Below are 19,871 nucleotides of genomic sequence, written 5' to 3'. Positions count from 1 at the left end.
TAAAGCATTAGCCATATTAGTAGAAGTAATAGATGACGAGACAACTTCAAGAAGACACGATGATGGAGATCATGGTGTCATGCTCGTGACAACGATGATCATGGAGCCCCGAAGATGGAGATCAAAAGGATCAAATGATATTGGCCATATCATGTCACTATTTGATTGCGTGTGATGTTTATGATGTTTTACATCTTATTTGCTTAGAACAACTGTAGCTTAAATAAGATGATCCCTCGTAATAATTTCAAGAAAGTGTTCCCCCTAACTATGCACCGTTGCGAAGGTTCGTTGTTTCGAAGCACCACGTGATGATCGGGTGTCATAGATTCTAACATTCGAATACAACGGGTGTAAGCCAGATTTACACACGCGATACACTTAGGTTGACTTGACGAGCCTAGCATGTACAGACATGGCCTCGGAACACGGAAGACCGAAAGGTCGAGCATGAGTCGTATAGAAGATACGATCAACATGAAGATGTTCACCGATGTTGGCTAGTCCGTCTCACGTGATGATCGGACACGACCTAGTTGACTCGGATCATGTTTCACTTAGATGACTAGAGGGATGTCTATCTGAGTGGGAGTTCATTGAATAATTTGATTAGATGAACTTAATTATCATGAACTTAGTCTAAAATCTTTACATTATGTCTTGTAGATCAAATGGCCCACGCTAATGTTGCCCTCAACTTCAACGCGTTCCTAGAGAAAACCAAGCTGAAAGATGATGGCAGAAACTATACGGACTGGGTCCAGAACCTGAGGACCATCCTCATAGCTGCCAAGAAAGATTATGTCCTAGAAGCACCGCTAGGTGACGCACCCATCCCAGAGAACCAAGACATTATGAACGCTTGGCAGTCACGTGCTGATGATTACTCCCTCGTTCAGTGCGGCATGCTTTACAGCTTAGAACCGGGGCTCCAAAAGCGTTTTGAGCAACACGGAGCATATGAGATGTTCGAAGAGCTAAAAATGGTTTTCCAAGCTCATGCCCGGGTCGAGAGATATGAAGTCTCCGACAAGTTCTTCAGTTGTAAGATGGAGGAAAATAGTTCTGTCAGTGAGCACATACTCAAAATGTCTGGGTTGCATAACCGCTTGACTCAACTGGGAGTTAATCTCCCGGATGACGCGGTCATTGACAGAATCCTTCAGTCGCTTCCACCGAGCTACAAGAGCTTTGTGATGAACTTCAATATGCAGGGGATGGAAAAGACCATGCCTGAGGTATATTCAATGCTGAAATCAGCAGAGGTGGAAATCAAAAAGGAACATCAAGTGTTGATGGTGAATAAAACCACTAAGTTTAAGAAAGGCAAGTGTAAGAAGAACTTCAAGAAGGACGGCAAGGGGGTTGCCGCGCCCGGTAAGCAAGCTGCCGGGAAGAAGCCAAAGAATGGACCCAAGCCCGAGACTGAGTGTTTTTATTGCAAAGGAAGTGGTCACTGGAAGCGGAACTGCCCCAAATACTTAGCGGACAAGAAGGCCGGCAACACTAAAGGTATATGTGATATACATGTAATTGATGTGTACCTTACCAGTACTCGTAGTAGCTCCTGGGTATTTGATACCGGTGTGGTTGCTCACATTTGTAACTCAAAGCAGGAGCTGCGGAATAAGCGGAGACTGGTGAAGGACGAGGTGACGATGCGCGTCGGGAATGGTTCCAAGGTCGATGTGATCACCGTCGGCACACTACCTCTACATTTACCTACGGGATTAGTTTTAAACCTCAATAATTGTTGTTTAGTGCCAGCTTTGAGCATGAACATTGTATCAGGATCTCGTTTAATTCGAGATGGTACTCATTTAAATCCGAGAATAATGGTTGTTCTATTTATATGAGAGATATGTTTTATGGTCATGCTCCGCTGGTGAATGGTTTATTCTTAATGTATCTCAAGCGTAATGTTACACATATTCATAGTGTGAATACCAAAAGATGTAAGGTTGATAATTATAGTCCCACATACTTGTGGCACTACCGCCTTGGTCACATAGCTGTCAAACGCATGAAGAAGCTCCATGCAGATGGACTTTTGGAATCTCTTGATTACGAATCATTTGACACGTGTGAACCATGCCTCATGGGCAAAATGACCAAGACTCCGTTCTCAGGAACAATGGAGCGAGCAACCAACTTATTGGAAATCATACATACTGATGTGTGTGGTCCAATGAGTGTCGAGGCTCGTGGTGGCTATCGTTATGTTCTCACCCTCACTGATGACTTGAGTAGATATGGGTATGTCTACTTAATGAAACACACGTCTGAGACCTTTGAAAAGTTCAAGGAATTTCAGAGTGAGGTTGAGAATCAACGTGACAGGAAAATCAAGTTCTTGCGATCAGATCGTGGGGGAGAATACTTGAGTCACGAATTTGGCACACACTTAAGGAAATGTGGAATAGTTTCACAACTCACGCCGCCTGGAACACCTCAGCGTAATGGTGTGACCGAACATCGTAATCGCACTCTATTGGATATGGTGCGATCTGTGATGTCTCTTACCGATCTACCGCTCTCTTTTTGGGGCTATGCTTTAGAGACTGTCGCATTCACTTTAAATAGGGCTCCGTCGAAATCCGTTGAGACAAGACCGTATGAATTATGGTTTGGGAAGAAACCTAAGTTGTCGTTTCTAAAAGTTTGGGGATGCGATGCTTATGTCAAGAAACTTCAACCTGAAAAGCTCGAACCCAAATCGGAAAAATGCGTCTTCATAGGATACCCTAAAGAAACTATTGGGTATAGCTTCTTCCTCAGATCCGAAGGCAAGATCTTTGTTGCCAAGAATGGATCCTTTCTAGAGAAAGAGTTTCTCTCGAAAGAAGTAAGTGGGAGGAAAGTAGAACTTGATGAAGTATTACCTCTTGAACCGGAGAGTGGCGCAGCTCAAGAAAATGTTCCTGAGGTGCCTGCACCGACTAGAGAGGAAGTTAATGATGATGATCATGAAACTTCAGATCAAGTTGCTACTGAACTTCATAGGTCCACAAGGACACGTTCCGCACCAGAGTGGTACGGCAACCCTGTCCTGGAAATCATGTTGTTAGACAATGGTGAACCTTCGAACTATGAAGAAGCGATGGCGGGACTAGATTCCGACAAATGGCTAGAAGCCATGAAATCCGAGATAGGATCCATGTATGAAAACGAAGTATGGACTTTGACTAACTTGCCTGATGATCGGTGAGCCATAGAAAATAAATGGATCTTTAAGAAGAAGACAGACGTGGATGGTAACGTAACCATCTATAAAGCTCGGCTCGTCGCTAAGGGTTATCGACAAGTTCAAGGGGTTGACTACGATGAGACTTTCTCACCCGTAGCGAAGCTGAAGTCCGTTCGAATCATGTTAGCAATTGACGCATTCTATGATTATGAGATATGGCAAATGGACGTCAAAACGGCATTCCTTAATGGTTTCCTTAAGGAAGAATTGTATATGATGCAGCCGGAAGGTTTTGTCGATCCTAAGAATGATGACAAGGTGTGCAAGCTCCAACGCTCGATCTATGGGTTGGTGCAAGCATCTCGGAGTTGGAACATTCATTTTGATGAGATGATCAAAGCGTTTGGGTTTACGCAGACTTATGGAGAAGCCTGCATTTACAAGAAAGTGAGTGGGAGCTCTGTAGCATTTCTCATATTGTATGTGGATGACATATTGTTGATGGGAAATGATATAGAATTCTTGGAAAGCATAAAGTCCTACTTGAACAAGTGTTTTTCAATGAAGGATCTTGGAGAAGCTGCTTACATATTAGGCATCAAGATCTATAGAGATAGATCGAGACGCCTCATTGGTCTTTTACAGAGTACGTACCTTGACAAGATATTAAAGAAGTTCAATATGGATCAGTCAAAGAAGGGGTTCTTGCCTGTATTGCAAGGTACGAGATTGAGCATGGCTCAATGCCCGACCACGGCAGAAGATAGAGAAAAGATGAGTGTCGTCCCCTATGCCTCGGCCATAGGGTCTATTATGTATGCTATGCTGTGTACCAGACCTGATGTAAACCTTGTCGTAAGTTTGGTAGGAAGGTACCAAAGTAATCCCGGCATGGAACACTGGACAGCGGTCAAGAATATCCTGAAGTACCTAAAGAGGACTAAGGATATGTTTCTCGTTTATGGAGGTGACGAAGAGCTCGTCGTAAAGGGTTACGTCGATGCTAGCTTCGACACAGATCTGGATGACTCTAAGTCACAAACCGGATACGTGTATATTTTGAATGGTGGGGCAGTAAGCTAGTGCAGTTGCAAGCAAAGCGTTGTGGCGGGATCTACATGTGAAGCAGAGTACATGGCAGCCTCAGAGGCAGCACAAGAAGCAATCTGGGGGAAGGAGTTCATTACCGACCTAGGAGTCATTCCCAATGCGTCGGGCCCGATGACTCTCTTCTGTGACAACACTGGAGCTATTGCCCTTGCCAAGGAGCCCAGGTTTCACAGGAAGACCAGGCATATCAAGCGTCGCTTCAATTTCATTCGTGAAAGTGTTCAAAATGGAGACATAGATATTTGTAAAGTACATGCGGACCTGAATGTAGCAGATCCGTTGACTAAACCTCTCCCTAGAGCAAAACATGATCAACACCAGAACTCTATGGGTGTTCGATTCATCACAATGTAACTAGATTATTGACTCTAGTGCAAGTGGGATACTGTTGGAAATATGCCCTAGAGGCAATAATAAAATGGTTATTATTATATTTCCTTGTTCATGATAATTGTCTATTGTTCATGCTATAATTGTGTTATCCGGAAATCGTAATACATGTGTGAATACATAGACCACAACACGTCCCTAGTGAGCCTCTAGTTGACTAGCTCGTTGATCAAAAGATAGTCATGGTTTCCTAACTATGGTCATTAGATGTCATTGATAACGGGATCACATCATTAGGAGAATGATGTGATGGACAAGACCCAATCCTAGGCATAGTTCAAAGATCGTGTAGTTCGTTTGCTATAGCTTTTCCAAATGTCAAGTATCATTTCCTTAGACCATGAGATTGTGCAACTCCCGGATACCGTAGGAGTGCTTTGGGTGTGCCAAACGTCACAACGTAACTGGGTGACTATAAAGGTGCACTACGGGTACCTCCGAAAGTGTCTGTTGGGTTGGCACGAATCGAGACTGGGATTTGTCACTCCGTATGACGGAGAGGTATCTCTGGGCCCACTCGATAATGCATCATCATAATGAGCTCAATGTGACCAAGTGGTTGATCACGGGATCATGCATTACAGTACGAGTAAAGTGACTTGCCGGTAACGAGTTTGAATGAGGTATTGGGATACCGACGATCGAGTCTCGGGCAAGTAATGTACCGATTGACAAAGGGAATTGTATACGGGATTGATTGAATCCTCGACATCGTGGTTCATCCAATGAGATCATCGAGGAGCATGTGGGAGCCAACATGGCTATCAAGATCCCGCTGTTGGTTATTGACCAGAGAGTCATCTCGGTCATGTCTGCGTGTCTCCCGAACCCGTAGGGTCTACAGACTTAAGGTTCGGTGACACTAGGATTGTTGAGATATTAGTATACGGTAACCCGAAAGTTGTTTGGAGTCCCGGATGAGATCCGAACGTCACGAGGAGTTCCGGAATGGTCCGGAGGTGAAGATTTATATATATGAAGTCAAGTTTCGGCCATTGGGAAAGTTTCGGGGGTACTCGGTATTGTACCGGGACCACCGGAAGGGTCCCGGGGGTCCACCGGGTGGGGCCACCTATCCCGGAGGGCCCCATGGGCTGAAGTGGGAGGGGAACCAGCCCCTGGTGGGCTGGTGCGCCCCCCATGGGCCTCCCCCTGCGCCTAGGGTTGGAAACCCTAGGGGTGGGAGGCGCCCCACTTGGCTTGGGGGGCAAGCCACCCCCCTTGGCCGCCGCCCCCTTAGAGATCCCATCTCCTAGGGCCGGCACCCCCTAGGGGTCCTATATATAGTGGGGGAGGGAGGGCAGCCGCACCCTAGCCCTTGGCGCCTCCCTCTCCCTCTCGCTGAGCTTGGCGAAGCCCTGCCGAGATCACCATTGCTTCCACCACCACGCTGTCGTGCTGCTGGATCTCCATCAACCTCTCCTTTCCCCTTGCTGGATCAAGTTGGAGGAGACGTCTTCCCAACCGTACATGTGTTGAACGCGGAGGTGCCGTCCGTTCGGCGCTAGGTCATCGGTGATTTGGATCAGGACGAGTACGACTCCATCAACCTCGTTCTCTTGAACACTTCCGCTCGCGATCTACAAGGGTATGTAGATGCACTCCCCTCTCCCTCGTTGCTAGATGACTCCATAGATTGATCTTGGTGATGCGTAGAAAATTTTAAAATTCTGCTACGTTCCCCAATAGCTGCCATGAACCGAGCCAGGGCAGGGTACCCGAGGATGGCGTTGTATGGGAGGCTGATGCGGGCAATGTCGAAGTCGATCAGCTCGATACGGTAGTTGTCCCGGGTACCAAAGGTCACCGGGAGGCGTATTTGCCCCAGGGGGCTGGTGGATCCGCTACCGACTCTGGAGAAAGGCTTGGTGGGGCGGAGCCGGCCGTACAACACGTGAAGCAAGACGAAAGCTTCCATGGAGAGCACGTTGAGGCCAGCTCTGTCATCGATGAGGGTCTTGGTCATGGCGACATTGCAGATGGTGGGTGTGCAGAGCATTGGGAGCGTGCCCGAGCAGTAGTGGTAGCGGGGTGGTCCCCTAAGTCAAAGGTGAGGTCGGCCTTGGGCGCCGCCCATCCTGGAGGGGCTCCCGGCTACACAGAGGCGGCGTTGATCTGGCGGAAGAACTGCTTGACATGGCGGTCTGAGGACAGTGCCTGCGAGCCGCCGAGGAGGGCCGCGATGGCGACAGGCGTCGGTGCCGCGAAGCACGCGACAAAAAGGTTGCGCAACTCCTCCCAAGAAGCCATAGAGGATCCTAGCAGGTTGAGCAGCGAGGCGCGCGGGGCGCTGGCGAGGGCCATGGGGAACTAGTTGGCCATGACCTTGTCGTCGCCTCTGGCCTCCAGAACAGCCTCCTTGTACGCCAGCAGGAATGTTGACCGATCCGCCACACCGTCATAGCAGGGTGGCATCTTCGGCCTGAACTTGAGCGACCACGGCACCCGTTGTAAGGCGGGGGTGATGGCCCTGAGCCCCATGGCACCATCGTGGGTGTCCATCGATCCAGTCGGGGGAGCGGCGCCGGCCATGGGGGGGCGAACGGGGAGGTGAAGCTGGTGGAGGAGCGAAGCTTCGGCGCATCCCTACCTGGCGCGCCAAATGTCGGATTCGGGGTTCTGGCAAGCCCTTGAGGTTCAAACTTTGGGGTGCGCACGAAGATCTCTCTCTTCCTAGCTTTCCCTTGCAACGATCTCAAGGCCTAGCTCGCCGAACCCAAGGAACAAGAGACACGAGGGTTTATACTAGTTCGGGCAACTGTTGTGGTGTAATACCCTACTCCAGTGAGGTGTGGTGGATTGCCTCGTGGGCTAAGGATGAATCAGTATAGTGGATGAACAGCCTCCTGAGGAGAGGTGTTCTTGAGATCGATGAGCTGGTGTCTAAGGATGGTCCGAATGATCTGTCCCTTGCTATGGTGGTGGCTAGCCCTATTTATAGAGGCCCTGATCCTCTTCCCAAATGTTAGGCAGGAAGGGATCCCACAATGGCCAATTTTGAAGGGAGACAACTAGTACAAGTTATCCTGACAAAAGGTGGTCTTCGCCTGCTAAAGGTTCTAGTGATGATGCAGTTGTGGGCTCCGCGGTGACCTCCGTCTTGCCGTCCTGCTGGTCTTGGTCTTGTTGCACCGATATGGAAACCTTTGCCTGATGCCTCGAGACTCCTCGCCTGCGCCTGCCTCTTTAGCACCAAAGAGGAAATTGGCACTCTGCGCCTGCTGGCGCCCGCCTGGCTTCGGTCGTCATGGCTCACGTCACGCGAACCTCGCGAGGTGCCCCCCGCCTTGATATCTCCACTCCTCGGGAGCCAGCCTAGTGAGGCTGCCCCTGAGGAGGTCTTGTGTCATCTGCCTCGCGAGGCTTGGCCCCTAGCGAGGGTCTTGAGTGGTTGCTGATGAAGATGGGCCGTACCCGGCCGCCGGTAAAGCCACGCTGTGGGCCGCAGGCAGGCAGGTCTGGGCACCCCCGTTCCCAGGACGCCGACATAAGCTTCTCTTAAATTAATTATTTCCTTGGTATAAGTTCATCTTATATCTGAGATCTGGTCTTTTGCAATCGTGGTTCCAACCATATTGTTCTTCCTTGATTCCATTTCTCGGACAAGTTGAAGTACTTGTCTTCTACAGATCAATACACCTATCCAACCTCTATTCTGCTCTACCTTCGAGTATACCCTCTGGTATCTTGAGAATATCACGGAACTACATAACTTCTTATGAGTTCTTCATCAACTATTATTCTCCCTGATTCCAATTTCCCTCGGGTTCTGAGTTATTCATCACTCGAGAACACCGATAAGAGAATCGATTCCACACTCCAATTCAATAACTCTAAGTAATTTTCGTTGCTTACGAGTTTAATAATCTTTCAAGTCATTCCTAGCCTGATCGGCTATATCATTATCATGCTAAATTTAATTGTGCCACCTGGTCCTTCTTCCCGGAGCACAACTTTTGACGATGAGCTAACCTTACATTGATCTTCCTGGTCTTATCTTTCACCTCGAACAACAAGCTTGATTCCGAGTTGGCGTCGTACCCTTGGCTCCAGTAACCTTTCGCTTCATCATTCCTTTGACTTGATGTCATTGCCGACCAGTTACATCTTCAAGAAACCTTTCGACAAATGTGTTGTGATCATCATCAACTTTCTGAGTGTTTCCAGGATATCAATCAAATTCATGATGAGAGATATCATCCTTGCCCCTTGATGATTGTGTTAACATTGACAACATTCTTGCATTTCCGCAACACAAAATTGGTTCACGATTTGTGTTGTACCTTGAGTTCCTTGCTATCCAACTTATGTTATGTTCTACCTTGGAGTATTACCATATTTTATATCAAGAATGTTGTGAGAATTTCACCACCTCTTAAGAATTCTTGATATAGTAATACTTATCGCCATCTCCGTTCATATCTTGGTCCCCGTGTTGTTTCTGACTGGGATACTGGCCATTTAACTTTGAAGTGTAATTTCAAAACTTCTAGCAACCCTATTGCTTGAAGATAATGGCTGATAGCTTGATTCTTAGTCTATTGGTTATTGAATCACCATTCTAACATCGATCGGGCTACTTAGTCCGTCGTTCCAGGTGCACGTTTTGATCAATGTTTACTCGTGGGTGTTTTCCTCGGACATACTTCGTTATCTACTTCGATATGTACAATATCATCTCCTTGTTCACATAAATTGTGGAAATCCATATTTTTGGGAACCTCGATGAATTGTCACTGATTCCATCAGCCACCTCCTCATCCTCTCATTGGTTTATTGACGAACTCTTGTTTCAGAACTCGCTTCCATAGTTCATGTCCCGAGAATTTTACAATGTCATCTCGTCAATTTGTGTTGCACCTTTTCTTCTCAGGCATCCTGAGTCTGAGGTAATTTGACACCAATCAGATCTGAATCTCAGTCAGATATGATGGTTGGGACATATTTCCAAGAGTTATAACATTGGTCGCTGTATGACCCAGTAAGGTGGTGTCATGCCTAGTACACCTGCCGGAGGACCTATTGTTATAGTTTCCTTGTTAGCAAGGTTATCCATTCTTCCATGATGAAATTGTAAGACTTATTCTATAAGTTGTTCCTGATGGATCCTTCGTGTATCCGAAGTCTGACCTTTGCTTGAAGACCATGCCAATGTTATCTTGAAGCATGTCTGTGGTGCTCCGATTTTCAATAAAAAAACATTTGAAGCACAATGCTAAATTTTCTTTATCAATTATTCAAACACCGTTGTTTGGGTAATGTCATGAAATTCCTCTCCCCTTACCTAAATGATTTTCTACTTTCTATCCTGTCATGGATATCATGCTCTGCTTGTCCTTGGGAAGGATATCCCCCTGAAATATGTGTTTAAGCACATTTTCCTTTCCATTTTTTTGTTTAACCTTTCTTGTAATCCGACTTAACTTACCAGTGATAATTCCCTGCTTAGGTAAGAACCTTGTTGTACCACTCTATCAGTAAGACCCTATTACTATTGTCGATGACATTCCGGTAACCACCAATGGACGAGAACTTTGCCTATTGGTCCGCCTCGTTCAACGAGCAGGAAAATGGTTCTCTTCGCCCCTCGCCCTTGGTACCAATGTTGTTGCCGACAGAACTGACAGGCTATCCTCTGACATGCCTTGCTTACATGATCACGCAAGACGTCACTGCCCTTCCTACTTTTAACCCACATGGTGGGCCCATAACCCACAGTTCCACAGGATCGAAACCTCACTCTCCTATACACCCCCTGTTCCCAAAGATATTCCTCGCGCGTGGCCTCATAGGTAATTCACGAGCCACCTTCCGAGAGATCATCAATTCTGGTATCAGACACAAAACTAATTCTCGTTGCTCTGGACCCCTTTCACGCGCTGTTTCAGGTAATGACGATTGTCTATCTGCTTGAAACTTCTTATTGTGCCTTCTTATTTTGCTCTCTATGTTTTTCTTAAGTTCAATTTGAGAGTTACCTTGCGCCACCCCCCTGAGTTATCCCCTAGATAAGCACCCTTGTAGAGGCCCATTCTCTCGGAGTTATCCCCTTATCATTTATGTAAGTACGATGGAGATCCTGAAGAAAGGATGTCGACTTCATCATGATGACCTGAAGCAGAGAAATGAAGACATCAACACTATGGAGCAACCTCTTCAAGAAAAGCAACCAAGACTGAGAAGATCCGTTAGAATTTCGTGACCAGAACTTCCCCCCTTACTCCACCTCTTAAATCTCGGGACGAGATTTCTTGTACTGGAGGATATTTGTGACACCCCGATAGTTAAGCTACATTAACCCCTGTTGATGATGCTAGGTCATCATGTTTAAAGTTTTGCTAAACCTCACTTGTTTCAAGATAAATTCAAATACAAATTCAAATGACAAGTCAAATTGAAGTTTCATAAAACAGTGGATTAAAAAATGTTCAAAGTGTTACAAATATTCACTAACTAATTAACAAACAGAAACCAACATTGTTAGAAGTGTTTAAATACCTTATAATTGTTAAAACATTTGCTAAAGAAATGATTTAAATGCCTTTTAATTAATAAAAATTACCCACTATTTCATTTAATTACCAGACCATTTTTATAGCAGTGCCAAATATTGCATAGTAATTTTTGGGCCAGGTCTCATATTAATTAAGAGTCTAATGCTAGTGGATTTAAAATAAAGCAGAAACAATAGAAGGAAATAACAGAAAAAAACTAACCTAACCTAACCTACTGGGCACTTGGCCCATCTAGAAAACCTAAAGGCCCAGCCGCCCCCACAAGCGTACTAACCCTAGCCCAATCCCCTCAATCGATCCCATCTCTCACCTCGCTCCCTCGTCCTCCCACACCGCCACTACCACACGCGTGCACACCAGGAGAGGAGCTCCTCGCCCCGATTCCCATGGCCGCAGGCGACTGCCTCGAGCCTCCCCGCGCACGCCCCTCTCCTTTAGTGTCGCGCCCGGCCTCCTTCCTCTCCCTCCTGCACCGTGCCCGTCTTCCCTGAGCTCCGCGTGCGCTACATCCAGGGCCACCCCGACCTCCTGCCGCACGTCGTCGCCATCGGTCTGCTCGCCTCTGGCCACCCCGTACCTCCCCGAGTTGCCCATGACCTCCTCTGTGAGCTCCCGCGGCTGTTCCCTCTCTCCCCCTCCTCGACTCACCGATGTAGGCTGTCGTCCGCGACGCCCGTGCTCCTAACAGTGGTCGCGGTCACCGCGCTCGCGCCCGCGTCCTGAGTGTCATCGACCTCGCCCAGTCCACGCCCTGCGTGCCCCTACTCGCGCCCGAGCAGTCCCGTGCGGTTGCTGCCTTCTGCCGCTGCCTGTGCCTGCTGTTGCTGTTGCTGCCGCTGCGCCCGCGCCCGTAGTTGCCTGCGCTGCCGCCGCACCGCTCCGCCTAGCCGCCGTCGGCTGCGCCCAGGGCTCCCAGCGCCCTGCGCTGCCGCTACCGTGGCTCCCTGAAGCCCGTCCGCCGTGGCCAGAGTCTGAGCACTACACTAACCGCCGGCCTAAACGGCCTTTGCCACTGATCCGCCCAGTAACCCCACTGACACCGGGCCCAACAACCCCTAACCAGATTAATTAGTTTAGTTAAATGTTTGTTTTAGGTAACAGTGTATGACAGGTGGGACACCCCCTGAAGATTAAACTTAATGATTAAAATCAATTAAAGCTTCTCACTATGACATGAGCAATGCTACACACACGGACGGGGTATTACGGGATCAACGAAGAGGCTTGCATGGGATCTTCTGACCTAATCAAATTAGGTGAAGGGGCCCACCCCCGCTTGAAAATCAGGGGGGCAGAGATTAGTTAGAAGGGAGACCTCGTAATGGCCCCGTGAGCGTCTGTGTGTTTAGAATTATCGCTATGACATATAGGTCGCACTGGACCTTTGACCAGTCAACATTGACCAGTCAATTGCTGAGAGGGCAGTTGATTGGACCCATTGGTAGCCTCACATGCAAAAGTGTGGGTACACTTTCTGGTACCCATAGCATTTATATATTGAAATGATTTTCGGATTAAATAAATCTATAATTCTAGAAAATGAATAAAACTTCGAAAATTAATATAAAATAAACCGTAACTCGGATGAAAATACTTTATACATGAAAGTTGCTTAGAAAGACGAGACGAATCTGAATACGCGGTCTATTCATCCGCCACACGTCCCTAGTATAGCAAACATGCAACTGTACCCCTCCGGTTCGTCTGTCCAAAAATGGCAAACACCAGGAATACTTTTCGGATATCCCCCCCCCCTTCGCCGGCATCGCCGAGTACCGCGTTAGGGCATACCTAGCACCGTGTATTGCCATGTTATGCTTTGATTGCTCTGTTATTTATTATGTTCCTCCTCCGTTACTTCTTTCCGGTAGACCCTGAGACCGCGGTTGAACCAGTGATTGACTACTTCACCTTCGAGGGTTTGTTTCTGTCGGCAGAGCGACCGGGCAAGCAAACCCCCCTTGATCAAACAGATATCGCCCACTCTCTTCTCTCTTATTTTTGCATTAGGTTTGCTACTATTGTTGATTCGATAGCTCCTATTCTGTTGCATAGCCTGTCATTGTTGCTATTATTGTTATCTTTACCTGCAATCCTAAATACTTAGTATAGGATGCTAGTATTCCATCAGTGGCCCTACATTCTTGTTCATCTACCATGCTATACATCGGGCCGTGATCACTCGGGAGGTAATCACGGGTACATACATATTATACATGTTACATGAGGTGACTAAAGTCGGGTCGGCTCGTAGAGTACCCGCAAGTGATTCCGATGTGGGGGCTGAAAGGACAGGTGGTTCCATCCCGGTAGTGGTGGGCCTGGGTTCCCGATGGCCCCCGACTGTTACTTTGTGGCAGAGCGACAGGGTAGGTTGTGACCACCTAGGAGACAGGTGGGCCTGATCCCTGGTCGGCGTCCGCGGATACTTCAAATAACATGCTTAACGAGACCTGGATATTTGATCCAAGTCTGGCCACTGGCCTATACTGTAACGCCCTCGATGCGGCTATATCTCCCACGTGTCGAAGCACGACTTAGAGGCATAACCGCATTGAAAGCAATGTCGCAAGTGAGGTAATCTTCACACAACCCAAGTAATACAATAGGGGAAAAGATACATAGTTGGCTTACAATCGCCACTTCACACAATACATGAATAAAGCATTACATCATCCAAATACAATCAAGGTCCGACTACGGAACCAAAATAAAAGAAGAACCCCAAATGCGACAAAGGTCCCCGATCGACCCCAACTGGGCTCCACTACTGACCAACTAGAACGAAACAACACAAAGGACAAGATATTCATCGAGCTCCTCCTTGAGCTTGGTTGCGTCATCTGCACGGTTCAACGGCACCTGCAAGCTGGTTTTGGAAGTATCTATGAGTCACGGGGACTCAGCAATCTCGCACCCTCGCGATCAATACTATTTAAGCTTATGGGTAAGGTAAAGGTATGAGGTGGAGCTGCAGCAAGCGACTAGCATATATGGTGGCTAACATACGCAAAAGAGAGCGAGAAGAGAAGGCAAAGCATGGTCGATAAAAGTATGATCAAGAAGTGATCCTAAAACAACCTACGTCAAGCATAACTCCAACACCGTGTTCACTTCCCGGACTCCACCGGAAAGAGACCATCACGGTTACACACGCGGTTGATGCATTTTAATTTAAGGTCAACTTCAGGTTTTCTACAACCGGACGTTAACAAATTCCCATCTGCCCATAAACGCGGGCACGACTTTCGAAAGTTCAAATCCCTGCAGGGGAGTCCCAACTTAGCCCATGACAAGCTCTCACGGTCAGCGAAGGAATAGACCTCCTCCCGAGACATTCCGATTAGACTCGGTATCCTGATTCTTCAAGACACTTCGACAAGGTAAAACCAATCCAACAACACCGCCCGAATGTGCCGACAAATCCCGATAGAAGCTGCACATATCTCTTTCTCAGGGCACACTCAGATTGTCTTAGGTACGGGTAGGCCAGCCCAGAGTTGCCCCTGGTGGCCACCGGCAGCTGACAGGTTGGACCAACACTCAGAGGAGCACTGGCCTGGGGGGGGTAAAATAATGATGACCCTCAGGAGTGCGACGCCCAAGGGAAAAGAAAAGGCTAGGTGGCGAATGGTAAAACCAAGGTTGGGCGTTGCTGGAAAAGCTTTAATCAAGGCGAACTATCAAGGGGTTCCCATTATAACCCAACCGCGTCAGGAACGCAAAATCCGGGAACATAACACCGATATGACGGAAACTAGGGCGGCAAAAGTGGAACAAAACACCAGGCATAAGGCCGAGCCTTCCACCCTTTACCAAGTATATAGATGCATTAATTAAATAAGAGATATAGTGATATCCCAACAAGTAAACATGTTCCAACAAGGAACAACATCTCCATGTTCCAACAAGGAACAAACTTCAATCTTCACCTGCAACTAACAACGCTATAAGAGGGGCTGAGCAAAGCGGTAACATAGCCAATCAACGGTTTGCTAGGACAAGGTGGGTTAGGGGCTTGGTTCAACAACATGGGAGGCATGATAAGCAAGTGGTAGGTATCGCAACATAAGCATAGCAAAAGAGCGAGCAACTAGCAAGCAAAGATAAAAGTGATTTCGAGGGTATGATCATCTTGCCTGAAATCCCGCAAGGAAGAAGAACGAGTCCATGAAGAAGACAAACAGACATAGTCGAACGGATCCTCACAAACGCGACGTTATCGGAACCAACCCGAAGAAGCAAACACCGGAAAAGAAGCACACAACATAGTAAACAACCAACACATGAACATGGTATGATATGCGGGATGCGGTATGCGATGCATATGCATGATTTGCAAAGGAATGCTTGAACCTGGCCTCAACTTGTAAAACCAAGTGTGCCACTGTAAAGGTGAGATGAAATCGCTTGAAAACGATATAAAGATCACCGGAATCGGAGTTACGGTTTGGAAATGGCAAGCGATTCAAATATGACCACGTTCTGCGATTTACAGCAAGTAGCCAACTAAATGCAACAAGTTAAACATGCTACAGCACTCAAACATGACAACAAAATACATGGCAGGGATCCACTCATGATGCTTAACAAAAGATGAACACTGAGCTATGGCCAATTCATCCATTAACAGGTTCAAACAAAGCATGGCAAAAATGCATTTGGCAAACAGATCTCAGACTTAGTGAAATTAACACTTGTCTGGAATTTCAGATCAGGTAGCACGCTTTGGAGCATGAAAACTATAAGCTACAGGACTTGAACAAGGCAAAGTAAAGCATGGCATGGAGCTACTCAAAGAGCTTAACAAAAGTCCCTTAGTGACCTTGAGCCAAAAGGGATCAGAAAATACAATTGCAAGCATGTGAATATGGCAAAAATATAATCAGTTCTCAGACTTAGTGAAAACTGGAGCATGCTGAAAACAGATATCAAGTAGGCATGTTTACGAGCTCGATGCACTCACTACAGAGCAAGTCATGACAATCTAAGCATACACCCATCAAGAATACACAAAATACAAGCTAGATATGGCAAGAACAATAACATAGCATGCACGGATCAACTACAACATCCTCGGCAAAATCGCTAACAAGTAGACAATCTGTCCAGATTCACGAAATGACAAAAGTAGAGCTCGATTGACTCAAGCTAGGGTGCTCCATAATTGCAAACAAAGACATGGATGGATAGAGCACTACAAGATTAACAAAACATCCTTACTGATCATCCTCAAAAGAGGCACGGATCACTAGGAAACAACATGAACATATGCCATATGAGATAAACAGATCAAGGACTTAGTGAAAAAGGCTAAGTCCCTGAAATCAACATTACCAAGTGCCTCACTTTGCAAGCTTGTGCTAGTCACCACACACATCACAAAAATACATGGGTTGCACCTCTGGATAGATGGCAAAACATATAACAAAACATATGTAGAGCTCATGGGTATATCATGCACACATAAATCATGGCAAAAATGACAAATATCTAATTGGAGCAGCAGATCCGACAATTATCTCAAATAGCACTCTTCCAACAACATTTAGGGCATCAAGATGAACTCAAATGAAAATGATGCAATGAGATGAAATGATGTGCTCTCTGAGACAAACATTTTGATATGCTACACGCTCAAATCGGAGCCACGGATGCAGAGTTACGACATGATGAATATGGGCATATGAATCTGGAAATTTCGGGGACAGTGAAATTTATACCTCCGGAGAAAGTCAACCCGGGACGGAGACGTGCGGGACGGAGGGATCCGGATCTGGACGGGGCGTTTGGATCGGGGAGTGGTGGATCTCGTCCACCTTCTTTTCCGGATCCGGCTGGCGAGGGACGAACTCCGGCGAGGTCGAAGACGGGGCGGCGCACGCCGGCGCGGCTGCCGGAGCTTGTAGCGGCGAGAGGAGGCGGCAGGGAGGCTCGGTCGCCGAGGCACGGAGGAGGAGGTCTGCGGCGCGGCGGCGGAAGCAAGATCCGGCGGAGAAACGGCGGCGGGGAAGGTGAGGCGAGGCGGCGGTCGACGCTGGCGAGCATCGGTGGCGGCGGGGCGAACGCCGGCAAGGAGGCGGGCGGCGGCGCATCGAACCCACGGGCGACGGGGACGCTAGGCGGCGACGCGGCGCGATTGGGCCGCGGGGGCCCTCCTCGGGCCCAGGCGGGCCGCAGGGAGAGAGAGGCCGGCGGGGAGGCGACGTGGCGAGCGGTGGTTGGACGCGCGACGGTGAGCGGACATGTCCGGCCCGGTCGGACACATCCGGCGGCTAGAGGAGGACGGAGACTAGGGTTAGGGTAGGGAAAGATCCGAAAAATTCGGGGGAAGCCACATATTTATAGGTAGATGGAGGTAGGAGAGTCCAAATGAGATGCTGTTTTCGGCCACGCAATCGTGATCGAATAACCGAGATGATGGAGGAAATTTAGGTGGGTTTTGGGCCAAATTGGAGGGGTGTTGGGCTGCAACACTCACGAGGCCTTCTCGGTCCCTCGATTAACCGTTGGAGCATCAAACGAAGTCCAAATGGTACGAAACTTGACAGGCGGTCTACCGGTAGTAAACAAGGCCGCTTGGTAAGTCTCGGTCCAATCCGGAAATGTTTAATCCCCACACACGAGAAGAAGGTAGAAAGGACCACCGGAGGAGATAGGAGCGCCGGAATGCAAAACGGACAACGGGGAAAATGCTCGGATGCATGAGACGAACATGTATGCAAATGAAATGCACATGATGACATGATATGCAATGCATGACACGCAAGCAATGACAAGGCAACAACAGTGAATAACAGGACGACACCTAGCACATCGGTCTCGGGGCGTTACATATACGCACTAACCAACTACGCGGGAACAGTTATGGGCACTCGACGTCATGGTATCAGCCGAAGCCTTATTGACATCAGTGACTGAGCGGCGCGCACCGGGTTAGACCGCATAACGCAACTTCCTTTGTAATGGAGGTTGCTAGGTCTGCTCACCGGTCGCGTTCGCAACGTGCAGGTGTGCAACGGGCGATGGGCCCATACCCCTGTGCGCTTAGGGTTTAGACCGGCGTGCTGACCTCTCTGTTGTGCCTAGATAGGGCTGCAACGTGTAGATCTTTTGAGGCCGGCCATGATCCAGGAAAGTGTGTCTGGCTAGAGGGATCGAGCGTGTTGGGTAATGTGGTGCACCCCTGCAGGGAAGTTTATCTATTCAAATAGCCATATCCCTCGGTAAAAGGATGATCCGGAGTTGTATTCCGACCTTATGACAATAGAACCGGATACTTAATAAAACACACCCTTTCAAGTGCCAGATACAATCCGGTGATCGCTCTCTCACAGGGCGTCGAGGAGAGGATCGCCGGGTAGGTTTATGCTATACGATGGTACTTGGTGAACTTACCGGCTACTCTCTTCTATATGCTTCAAGATGGAGGCTGCCAGAAATGTAGTCTTCGCTAGGACTAGCTTCCCCCCTCTTATTCTGGCATTCTAGAGTTCAGTCCATGGATACTACCCATTTCATTGATACCAATGCATATGTAGTGTAGATCCTTGCTTGCGAGTACTTTGGATGAGTACTCACGGTTGCTTTGCTCCCTCTTTCCCCCTTTTCCATTCTTCTCGGATGTCGCAACGAGATGATGGAGTCCAGAAGCCAAAGGATCTCGATGATGTTCCTACGTGGAGTTCGGCTTCGAGGAGTAGTTAGGAGGTCCCAGGCAGGAGGCCTTGTCTTTTCAATCGTTGTTACTTTTGTGCTAGCCTTCTTAAGGCAAACTTATTTAACTTATGCCTATACTCAAATATTTTTACTTCCGCTGACTCTTGTGTATTCGAGCTTATGTATTCGAGCCCTCGAGGCCCCTATCTTGTAATATAAAGCTTGTATTATTTTTAATTTGTGTCTAAAGTTGTGTTGTGATATCTTCCCGTGAGTCCTTAATCTTGATCGTACATATTTGCATGTATGATTAGTGTATGTTCAAATCGAGGGCATCACACCTATATAATGATCATTGCCTGGATATCGTCATAATAATGTGAAGTTCTATCAATTGCCCAACAGTAATTTGTTTACCCGTTGTATGCTATTTTCTTGAGAGAATCCACTAGTGAAATCTACGGCCCTGAGTCTCTTCTTCATCATATTTGCTTTTCGATCTATTATTTGCCTCTTATCTTCAGACCTATTAATCCAAAACCCAAAATACCTTGCTGTAATTTATTGTTATTTATTTTACCTCACGTTCCCGCGAGATCTATTTATCCAATCTACTACAAATTTATCTATCTTTTACCCGGGAGGGATTGACAACCCTTCTTACGCGTTGGGTTGCAAGTATTTATTTTTTGTGTGCAGGTATCGTTTACATAGTGTTACGTGGTTCTTCTACTGGTTCGATAACCTTGGTCTCATTACTGAGGGAAATACCTACCATATCTGTGCTGCATCATCCCTTTCTCTTCGGGAAAAATACTGACGCGGACATGAGCCATCACGTGGCTCCACCGACGGCCCGGTGTGGCCCAGTTCCAAGGAATCGTAAGCAAGACCCTCGCGAGGGCCCATGCCTCGCGAGGCGAACGACACCAAGGCCTCCCGAGGAGCGGAGATCTCTATGCAAGCACCTCACCTTGCGAGGCGCGCAATGACGTGAGCCATGACGACCA

The sequence above is a fragment of the Triticum dicoccoides genome, chromosome 2A, assembly GCF_002162155.2.
Source record: "Triticum dicoccoides isolate Atlit2015 ecotype Zavitan chromosome 2A, WEW_v2.0, whole genome shotgun sequence".
Taxonomy (NCBI): Eukaryota; Viridiplantae; Streptophyta; class Magnoliopsida; order Poales; family Poaceae; genus Triticum; species Triticum dicoccoides.
This window is presented reverse-complemented; position numbering follows the sequence as displayed.